Source organism: Podarcis melisellensis, assembly GCF_964234715.1.
Source record: "Podarcis melisellensis genome assembly, chromosome: W".
NCBI lineage: Eukaryota > Metazoa > Chordata > Lepidosauria > Squamata > Lacertidae > Podarcis > Podarcis melisellensis.
In genome coordinates, this window is record NC_138535.1 from 29,096,972 (window position 1) to 29,109,045 (window position 12,074).

Here is a 12,074-nt window from a genome sequence, read left to right on the forward strand (position 1 = left end):
CACCCAACAGAAAAGCAGTTTACCTTTTTCTCAGAGGTACATAAAAGTTGGGGCAGAATAGATCAAATTTGGACTTCGAGGGAACTTACCTTAAGAGCCATAAAATGTGAGGTCCAACCGAGAACCCTCTCTGACCATAATTCAATAACACTGGAAATAAAAGGTGCAACGCAGGGGGGTTTTAGATGGAGGTTGAACGAATATTTATTAGACAATGATGAGGTTATTGAAAAAGCCAAAGCCACCCTAAAAGAGTATTTTGACCTGAACCTTAACACAGGAACAAATATAGAAGTGCTATGGGACGCCAGTAAGGCGGTTCTAAGAGGTCTCTTCATTCAACAAAATAATCACAAGAAGAAAATAAGACAGCAAAAGAAGGAAGAAATTCTCAGACAGCTAAGGGAGTATGAGAAAAAATTAATAGAACACCCGAAAGATGAACAAAGTATACAAACAATAAAAATATTACAAACACAATATTCGATGTTAACGAACCAAGAAATTGAATGGAAAATTAAGCTAATGAGGCAAAGATATTTTGAATCAGCAAACAAAACGGGAAAATTATCAGCTTGGCAACTGAGAAAAAGACAAAAACAAAATGTGATAAACAAAATAATGGTAGAGGAAGAACTGATAGTAGACCCAAAAAGAATACAAAAAAACTTTCTTAAATTTTATGAGGAGTTATATAAGAAAGGAGAAGAAGATCCAATCCAAATAGAAAGATACCTAGAGAATTGCAAAGGGAAGATTGTTACAGAAGAAGAAAGACTTCAACTAAACAGACCCATAAGAATAGAAGAGATTCAGAATGCGATAAAAAAAATGAAATTGGGAAAGGCACCAGGACCGGATGGCTTATCGGCCAAATATTATAAAGTTCTGGGAAATCAATTGTCACCAGCGCTCTGTGATACCATGAATAATATTTTAAGAGGAGGGAAAATACCTGAGTCCTGGAGGGAGGCATTTATAACGTTAATCCCTAAACCAGACACAGATAAATTGAACATCAAGAACTATAGCCCAATATCTTTACTAAATAACGATTACAAAATATATGCCGACATTATGGCAAATAGATTGAAAAAGTGTTTAATAAATTTAATCCACAAAGACCAGGCGGGTTTCCTCCCAAACAGGTTCTTGAAAGACAATGTGAGACACATCATAAATATAACTGAATATTTGGAGATTAATAACGATATACCTGTGGCATTGATTTTTATAGACGCGGAAAAGGCGTTCGATAATACAGGCAATATACTCAACCCAATTTGCCAAATTGGTAATAAACAATAATCTTACAAACACATTTAAAATCGAGAAGGGAACAAGGCAGGGATGCCCTCTCTCCCCGCTCTTATTCATCATGGTATTAGAAGTATTGGCGAATAAAATAAGATTGATATCAGAGATACAAGGGATTAGAATAGGATTAAAGGAGTATAAATTAAAAGCCTACGCGGACAACCTGATGTTATCCCTGGAAGAGCCGCAAGGAAGTATTGGCAAAGCGCTGGAGACACTAGAGGAATACGGTAAAATATCCGGTTTCAAATTGAATAAATTAAAGACAAAAATGTTGATAAAGAACCTGGGAAACGACGAAAAAGAAAAATTAGAGAGACAATATGGAATCAAGGTGGCTAAAAAAATAAAATATTTAGGAATATGGCTTACATCAAAAAATATAAACTTAATTGAAGACAATTATTCGATAACGTGGAAAGAAATTAAAAAAGACCTGGATGTCTGGAATAGAGTCAACCTCTCGTGGATGGGTAGGATGGAGGCAATAAAAATGAATGCACTTCCAAAAATGTTGTTTTTGTTCCAAAATATTCCTGTAATCAGAGGGTCCAAAATATTTAAAGATTGGCAGAAAACTCTTTCAAGATTCATATGGCAGGGAAGAAGGCCAAGGATCAGATTTAAATTACTCACGGACCGAAAGGAGAGAGGGGGGTTTGCAGTCCCTAACTTAAAACTGTATTATGAGGCCGCCTGCCTTTGTTGGGTTAAAGATTGGATAACCCTAGAGAACACCGACCTACTAGATTTAGAAGGGGCAGACAACAGGTTTGGCTGGCATGCCTACCTGTGGTCAAACAAAGAGAAGGTCCATAAAGGGTTTTCAAGTCACATCATCAGGGGTCCACTGTACGAAGTTTGGGGAAAAAACAAAAAACTGCTAGAATGGAAAACACCTTGGTGGCTGTCCCCAACAGATATCCTAATAATCAAAAAAATAAATATGGAAGAGCAAAGATTGACGTATGAAGATTTATTGATAAGATCTGAAGACAGTTGGAAATTAAGACCGTATGAGGAGCTGAAGGGAAAATTGACAGGCTGGTTACAGTACCATCAAATCAACGCAATATGGACAGAAGACAAAAAAAATGGAATGAATGAAAAGAAATCCAAATTCCAGATTGAAATAATTGAAAGCAAATCTAAGTTATTATCTAAAATGTACAATATATTACTGGAATGGGATACAAAAGACGAGGAAATCAAGGAAGTTATGGTCAAATGGGCGATAGATCTGGGGCACAACATAGAATATGAGAAATGGTCAAAATTGTGGAATGAGGGAATAAAATTCACGGCAAGCGTTGCAATCAGAGAAAACTTAGAGAAGATGATATATAGATGGTATATAACACCAGAAAAACTAAGTAGGATGTATAAGACTGGAAATAAGGCCTGCTGGAAATGCAAAACAAAAGAAGGTAATTTTATACATATGTGGTGGGCATGTGAGGAAATGAAAAAAATTTGGAACCAGATATATAATGAGTTAAAAAAAATATTTAGATACACATTCCCTAAAAAACCAGAGGCCTTCCTATTAGGTATTATTGGAGAAGAAATTAGGAAAGAAGATAAAACCTTATTTCAATATTCAACAGCAGCGGCCAGAATGCTAATCGCTCAAAACTGGAAAAGCACAAACATACCAACGGTGAGGGATTGGCAAACAAAATTATATGATTTTGTCGAATTGGCAAAAATGACGCAAAGAATTAAAAACCAAAAAAATACAAAGTTAAATGATGACTGGAATAAATTTATGGTCTATATTGAAGGTAATTTCAGAAACCTACCAACTATAGCAGGTCTGTTATAAAACTTTTGATGTATAAACTAATAACCAATACCAGCTGTAAAAATGAAATTATTAAAATCAGAAACCCGAAATCAGTAGGGAAGGAAGTCAGTCGGTGTATGTTAATTGTTATATGTATCAGTCTTCCCCCCCCCCCCCTTTTTTGGTGTTCTTTTTAAATTTTCTTTGTTATTTCGTTTAGTGAGTATTTGTATTTTCTCTTTTTTCTTTAAATGTATTTGTTTTTCTTTGTGTGTGTATGACAAATGAAACTTAATAAAAAGAACTTTTTTTAAAAAAAAAAAACATTACAAACCCAGTACTCAATGATTATAAACGAGGAAATCAGCTGGGAAATAAAAAGAGTAAAACAAAAATATTTTGAGCATGCAAATAAACCGGGGAAGTTGTTAGCCTGGCAGTTGAATAAAACTGAACAAAGGAACTCCATAAATAAAATTAACATAAATGGCAGAATCACAGACAAGCTGAAGGAAATACAAGAAGGGTTTTTTAAATATTTTTCTGAGTTGTACAGACAAGGGAAAGAAAAAACATTTAAGAAAGAAAAAACATTTAAGATAGAAGAGTACATCAGAAATAGCAATATGCCATATTTAAAAGAAGAACAAAGGAACATCCTTAACTCCCAGATAACAATGCAAGAAATACTTGACGCAATAAAAAGCTCTAAAAATGGCAAGTCTCCAGGCCCGGATGGTTTTACGGCAAAATATTATAAGATATTAAATGAACAATTAGTGAACCCATTGAAAGATGTCATGAATGAAATACTGAACACAGGCGAAATCCCAGAAACATGGCAGGACTTAAGGTAAATAAAACCAAAACCAAAATGTTAGTTAAAAATTTAACAAAGGAAGAAATGATAGATCTAGAAAGAAGGACCGAAATTGCGGTAGCTAAGAAAGTGAAATATCTTGGGATCTGGGTTACAGCTAAGAACATAAATTTATACAAGGATAATTACGATGCCACCTGGAGGAGTATAAAGAAAGACATGGAAATTTGGGGGAGGATGAAACTCTCCTTTTTGGGGAGGATAGCTGTTGTTAAAATGAACATTCTGCCCAGAATGTTATTTTTATTCCAAACCATCCCCATACTTAAAGGCCTAAAACAATGTAAAGAGTGGCAGAGAGCCTTGGCAAAGTATATTTGGCAGGGGAAAAGGCCACGGATACAAATGAAAATTTTGATAGACAAAAAAGAAAGAGGGGGGTTTTCTCTCCCGGACCTAAGTTTATACTATGAAGCGGCTTGTATACTTTGGTTAAAAGATTGGATAAAACTGGAGAATAGAGAGCTACTGGACCTGGAAGGCTTTAATAATTGGTACGGATGGCATTCGTACCTTTGGTATGGGAAAGTGAAAGCCCACAAGAGTTTCTTAGACCATATTTTTAGGGGACCATTATACCAAGCATGGGAAAGGAACAAAAACCTCCTTGAAAGAAAGACCCCATGGTGGATTTCACCAATAGAGGTTTTAACGGTCAAGAAAATAAATATGGAGGAGATAAACGCCACCTATGAAGAAATGTTAAGAAAAACAGACCAAGGGCCCAAACTTAGACCTTATGAAGAAATAAAAAATTTATTCACTGGTTGGCTGCAATACCACCAGGTGAATGATTTGTTAAAAGAGGATAAGAGGAAGGTGGGTTTTGATGATAAAAAATCAAAATTTAATATAGAAGTAATAGAAGGCAAAAACAAAACCCTGTCCAGAATCTATGATATACTATTAGAGTGGTACACAAAGGACGAGGAGGTGAAGGAGGCAATGATTAAATGGGCAATTGACTTTGGTTATAATATTGATTTCGAAAGGTGGATGGAAGTCTGGAATTGTAACATAAAGTTTACAGCATGTATGGCACTGAGAGAAAATATCTGGAAGATGCTATATAGATGGTACCACACCCCTGTGAAATTGGCCAAAATGTATAGATTAAAGGACAAGAAATGCTGGAAATGTGGCGAGGCGGAGGGTGACCTATATCATTTATGGTGGACATGTAAAAAGGTGAAAGGCTTTTGGGAATCAATTTATAATGAACTTAAAAAAATATTTAAGTATACTTTTCCCAAAAGGCCTGAAGCCTTCTTGTTGGGAATGATGGATAAAGAAATTAAAAAGGAAGATAGGACGATATTCCTCTACGCCACCACAGCAGCGAGAATTATGTTGGCACAATATTGGAAAGTGGAAACTATCCCCAACATAAAGGATTGGCAGATTAGAATGGTAAACTATGCTGAGCTTGACAAATTAACAGGTAAAATAAGAGATCAGGATGAACAGAAATTTCTGAAAAATTGGAGCAAATTTTGGAAATATATTGGAATAAATGTTTAAAGTGAACTGACGGGGTTAGAACAATACGACCAGCGAGTGAATTTAAGATTATAGATTGAAAATCAAATACGTAATGGAAGGAGATATTTGATACTTATCAAAAGGATGGAAGGAAGTTCAGATTGTGTGTTTTTCTTTTTTCGGATGTGGTTTTTTTCCCCCCTCTCTTCTTTGTAATTTTTTTTCTGTATTTTCTTATATGTCTGTTTTTGTGTATAACTTCAATAAAAATGTATTTTAAAAAAATAAAAAAAATAAAAATAAAAACTTCACTCCCTAAAGTAACAGAAAAAACTCAAAATTGGGACTGGCAGAAATGACTGGCAGAATCCGAGACCAGGGAGAAGAGTCGGTGGAAGAAGATTGGATGAAATTTAAAGTCTATCTACAGAAATATTGTAAAATTAATGAATGTTAGAAGGATGCTGGAATGAAGTTATGTGGTTTTAGCAGTAATGTTACAAAGGGGTATGTAAAAATGGATTGTTAACAGGTGAGAATGTAAAGCTACAATATATTAAGATGAATTATTAAGATAAAAGCAAAAACGGAAAGGTTTTGCTGAAATAACCAATTGAACTAGAATACAAAAAAGGGAGGTGTGAGGAGGTCAGGGAAACAAGTAAATGAAAGATAAGATATGGAAAGATTGATTTGTTTTTAACTGCTTTTATTTTTCTGTACTTTGTATTTTTTGTTTTCTTTTTTTCTTTTTGTAGCTTTTTTGAAACTTCAATAAATATTATTATTTTTTAAAATATATATATCAGCGATTAAAATGAATGTGTTGCCAAAAATGCTATTTCTTTTTCAATCAATACCAGTCATCCTGAAAGAAGAATGCTTGAAAAAATGGCAGAAAGAGATTTTAAGATTTATCGGGGGGGGGGGGGGGCAAAAGGCCAAGGATAAAACATAAAATACTTACAGATGTGAAAGATAGAGGCGGGTTTGCCCTCCCAGACCTTAAATTGTATTACGTATCTGCTTGTTTGGTATGGATCAGGGACTGGATGAGATTGGACAAGCAAGAGGCACTAGAACTAGAAGGTCATGACAACAGATTTGGTTGGCATGCATATTTATGGTATGGGAAAGGGAAGATTCATAGAAGCTTTTACAACCATATAATCAGGAAATCATTAATGAGAGTATGGGAGAGATATAAAGACTTATTGGAACAAAAGACTCCGTGGTGGCTTTCACCACATGAAGCATTACTGCTCAAACCACTTGGAAAGAAAGGAAAATGGAGACTTCCGGTCGGCGCCAGCGTTAATGGCGGTCCTTGCTTCAAGCTCTGAAGCAGGACTGCTCCGTAAGTTCGGGTCTGTCCCGCTACGGCGAGCGGGGGACCCCTAAAATCACAGGCGCTGAAGCCTGTGGACAAGGAGATTCGGTGGGCACCTTTGCGCCCCCCGGTATCGTGAAAGAGCCTTTTTAAAGGCTCCGGAACGGCACCGGGTGTGAGCGCGGTGCTGAGGATCGCAACCCAGCTTGCGGAGTGAAGCCGCGTCGCCATTGACGGAGAGCGCCGATTCCTTCCTGAAACTACCGATTGGCAACAACAACCCGTGAGTAAGAACGGCAAATATAAAGTTAACTGAATTAGCAAATTAAGAAGATTCGGCTGAAAACGGGAAGGCGAAAAATAAGGAAGTCAGCCTCCCGGAACTGCACGATTCAAGGAGCAATGAAAGGAACAAGCTATATTTAAAAGGAACTTTTTTCTGAAATTTGTTAAGCCTGATATCTGAGGGGACCTCCCCCCCTTTAGAGCGGGAGAGGGGGGGAAGAAGATTGATTTAATTTAACCTGCTAAATGAAGAGAGCTTAGAAAGGGAAACTCTCCGCTGTCGATACCCCTGGCCGGGCTGCCTGAGCGGTGAGCGCCTGGGAGAGAACTGTCAAAGAAAAAGTTGCGCTACAAAGTAAGACCTTATTTGAAACAAAGTAACGGGACTTTAGAGGGCAAAATTTGTAACTTCTCAGTAGTAACAAAGTAAGACTGTTGGATAAACTTTTCTTTTCGGGACTTTGCATGGCTCCTGGCTCCCCTGTTTCTTTGTTACAGTTATTTGGATACAACTTCTCCCTCTAGAGGACTAGAACAGAAAATCAAGGCAGGAAAGTGGGATTTTCCATTTACAACTTTCCTGTGTGAATGACCTTGAGTTATGAGCACTCCACTGGAAGAGATATCAACAAGAAGCAAAACAAAACAAGCTCAAAAGCAAGCTCAAAAAAGAGGCTCTTTAACAGGAGCTGCAGCTGCACAGGAAAAAGGCACAACGGCATCAATGGATTCTATGACACAGGCTCTGCTCAGAATAAATCAATCTTTAGAAGCACTTACTAAGCAATCAACAGAGAATTCTAAGAAACTGACGGAGCTGACAACAAGACTTGACCTGAACACAACGGCAATATCTTCTAATACTGACTCTATAAATCGTTTAATTCAGGAAAGTACCGAAACAAGGAAAATAGCTGAGACCGCTAGGAGCACTGCCGAGGAAACCAGGGGAAAATTTGCACCTATTGCAAAGAAAGTACATGAACATGATGCTACTTTGGCACTTATGGAATTGGAGAGAAAAAGCAAGAACCTGAAATTAAGATTGGTACCAGAGGAGGAAGAGGACAACCTTGGGGAATTTCTCACAGACAAATTCCAAGAATTTTGGACGGATGAGTTGGAAGGAGAGGAAGACGAATTCGCAATAGCCACAGCCTTCCGGATTGGCAGGAAACAAGGCAAGAAACCAAGGGATTGTTTAATTACGTTGAGATCCAAAGAAGAAAGGGACAAATTATTGAACCTTCACTTCCAGAAGGCTTTGATCATCAAAAATTCTCAAATACAGATGTCAGGGTTTCTGGGAGAGAGGAGGAGATGACAGAGGAGACGGAGAGCGAGTGGGAGGAGGGGCAGAAGGATGAGGAAGAAGATGACGGAATTCTGAGGGAATCCACGAGTCTGAGCAGCGAGTCAGAGGATTCTCAAAAGGGGGTTACCTTAATCAAGCAAAGGGGAGGAGAAGGGAGAAGCGGAGAGGAGCCCAGTGGAAGACAGAGGAAGCAAGAGACGTCTCAGCCGGAACGGAGTAAAGGGGGTGGAGTCGTCAGCCTCTCGGAGGGAGCAGGATTAGGAGAGAACAGAGAGAGGGGGTTGGAGCAGGGTGTTCAGCCGGAAAGGGTGGAGAGCAGAGCAGGGGGTGGTGTAGCGGTCGAAAGAAAGGTCAGCAGCAACGTACGCGCGCCAAGTTCAAACGTAGAGGCGCGCGGAAGTGGAGAGAGCTCAGGGGAGGAGCCCGGCCCTAAAGCCAGAAAGAGGGGGGAAGAGGCGGCAGAGGATTCAGCCTCAGGCGAGTCACGGAGAGAGGGAACCCAGGGGGGCAGGAAGACCCTGCGGAAAAGAAAGGAGAGGAAGAGGTGGTCTAGAGCCAGGCTATTAAGTTGGTGCGGAAGAGGGGAGGAGTCAGAGGGGACTTCAGCGGTCTAACGTGGCAGACGTACGGCCACAATGCTGAACTGTATGAGAAGCAGAAATCTTCAATAAACTTTTCCTGTAAATAAGCTGCAACGGAGTGAGGTCTCTTGTGAGCTGGGACCAGTCCTGGGTGGCCGTGACAGTAAGTCCCCTCTCTGAAAGCAAAAATTTTTTTTTGCGAAGCTCACGAACGGGAGCAGCCATGAGCGCTGAGGAGCAGCTGGTTGCATTGCGGAATCAGGTTACCGCTCTCACATCGGCAGTCATTGCTTCGCAGAAGAAGAATGACGACTTGGAGAAGACGTGCCAGGATTTGCAGGCAAGGTGGGAGCGCGCGGACAAGGCGGGGGCCCCAGGATCCAGAGCGGAGGGCATTGCGCTTGGACGGAGGGGGGGTGCCCTAGTTCCGCATTTTAATGGCAACTTGCAAGACTATCCCAATTTCAGAGCGGACGTTGTATATGCACTGCACTTACTCCGTCACGATTTTAAAGATGAGGAGGAGAAAGTGGGGTTCATTGTTTCGCACCTGCATGGGGAGGCCAGGGCTTGGCTACGCAATTTGTGGCGCGAAGATGGACCGGCCCGTCGCGATTCAACTGCGTTCATCAAAGCGATGGATTCTTGTTTTCAATCCTCTGTGGATGTGGACATTGCGCGCCGTCAAATGCACGGGCTGAGGCAGGGGAAAGCGACTGTGCGCCAATACCACTCTAAGTTTTTTGCATTGCTCACCGCCTTAGATTGGCCAAAGGACAGTAAGCCGGTCAGAGATCTTTTTTGGGAGGGATTGAGCCCCCCCATCAAGGATGAGATCGCTAGGGGGGACAGACCCCAGACCCTAGAAGACGTGGTGCACCGGGCTTTAGCTATTGGAATTCGACATGAGGGGCGTCCGTGGCACGAGGAGGACGGGCCCCAAGCGCGTGCGCAAGCAAGGACTCTCCCTTTTGTGCACAGGGACTTCAGCCGTGCGCACCCCTCGCCAATGGGGAAGGACAGAGAGGAGCCAATGGAGATTGGTGGTGCTAGGGCTCAGAAGCCATCCCAGAGCCCTGTCCCTGGTGCAGCCAAAGCGAAGCCTCCTAGAGGAACCAGGAAGTGTTACATCTGTGACAGTGCGCACCATATGGCGAAAGAGTGCCCCCAGAGGCTCCAGAAGCACACTGCAGCGCTGGCAACTGTAACAGCAGAGGTGCAACCAGGGGAGCAGCTTCAGGGAAACGACAGTGCCTGGCTGGAAGCAGAGCTACTGGGGCTCAGCCAGGCGGATCTGTAGACAAGCCCCCAGCATCACTGCAGAGCGTGGACCCTTTGCCTCCCAAACCGGCAGTTCTGCTCACAGCAACACTCCAGTTGCCTGATGGGAGACTCCTCGAGGTTCCAATAACGATCGATTCGGGAAGCAACGCCGACTTCATGGGACTGCAGTTCGTTAAGCAGCACAACATGGCGCTCCTGCCTGCAACGACGCCTCTGAACGTGGTCACGGTGGACGGCAGGAAGTTGCTGGGGGGGCAAGTGGTGCAGCAAACCCCTCCCATGATGATGCAGATTGGCAACCATCGAGAACTTATTAGTTTCAATGTCACCCACTTATCGGACACACCCATCGTGTTAGGCATGAGTTGGCTGGAGAGGCACAGTCCCGCGGTTGCGTGGTACCAAAGGCAGATCAACTTTTGTTCATCGTATTGTGCTCAGCATTGCTTTCAGACCGATCAGGGAGGAGAAGCTGAGCAGCCATTGCATCTGGGTATGGTGCAAACAGTGCCTCACAAGTACCAGGAATTCTTGGAGGTTTTCTGTGAGAAGGAAGCTGACAAGTTGCCGCCTCATAGACCTTACGACTGCGCGATTGATTTAGTGCCAGGGGCGCAATTGCCTGCTGCCAAGCTGTACTCCATGTCGGAGGACGAAATGCAAGAGCTTCGGGAGTTCATAGACCATAACCTCAAGCGAGGTTTCATCCAGGAATCTAAAGCAGCGGGAGGCAGCCCTGTTTTCTTTGTGAAGAAGAAGGACACGCCCCAAAAAAGGCTTATAGTGGATTACAGGTTCATCAACAGCTTGACTAAGCCCAAAGCTTTCCCCATGCCCAAAATTGACGACCTTTTAGCGACCGTCAGGAGGGGCAAGATTTTCACCAAGCTGGACCTACGTGGAGCTTACAATCTCATCCGCATCCGGAAAGGAGATGAGTGGAAGACCGCCATGTTCACCCCTCTGGGCACATACGAATACAGAGTCATGCCTTTCGGCCTCCAAAATGGCAGCCACGTTTTTCAAGCATTTATGCACCACGTGCTAGCAGGTCTCCTCTACAAAAAGTGTGTCTGCTTTCTCGACGATATCCTGATTTTCTCGGAATCGCCGGAGGATCACGATAAGGACGTGAGGGAGGTCCTGCAGAGGCTGAAGGAACACAGGCTGTACGCCAAGTTGGAAAAGTGCCAGTTTGATGTCAGAGAGGTTGATTTCCTTGGCTACAAGTTGTCCGACGAGGGACTGGCCATGGACAGGGCTAAGGTTCAAGCGCTGTTGGACTGGAAAAGCCCTCGAAATCGGAAAGAGGTCCAGAGGTTCATCGGCTTTGCCAATTTTTACCGCAAGTTTATTAAAGGTTTTGCGAACGCGACGGCGGCGATCACTGACACCCTCAGTTCCAAGAAGAAGAAGTTCGTCTGGACCGAACAAGCGGAGCGGTCCTTCCGGACGCTTAAAGGTCTTTTCGCCTCCGAAGAGCAGCTGCTCCACGTGAATCCCGGCAGACCCATGCGGGTAGAGACCGATGCGTCAGATAGAGCGGTTGGGGCCGTTCTTTTGCAAGAGGATTCACAAGGCAACTGGCGACCGGGTGCGTTCTACTCCCGGAAGCTCAGCAAGACGGAGCGCAATTATACCATATGGGACAGGGAGTTGTTGGCCATTCATGCAGCTTTCAAAGCGTGGCGACACTTCTTAATAGGAGCCAAGCACACGGTGCAGGTCCGCACGGATCACAAGAACTTAGAGTATTGGCGGACGGCTAAGTTGCAGACCCAGCGACACATGCGCTGGGCGGAGTTCTTTGCGGA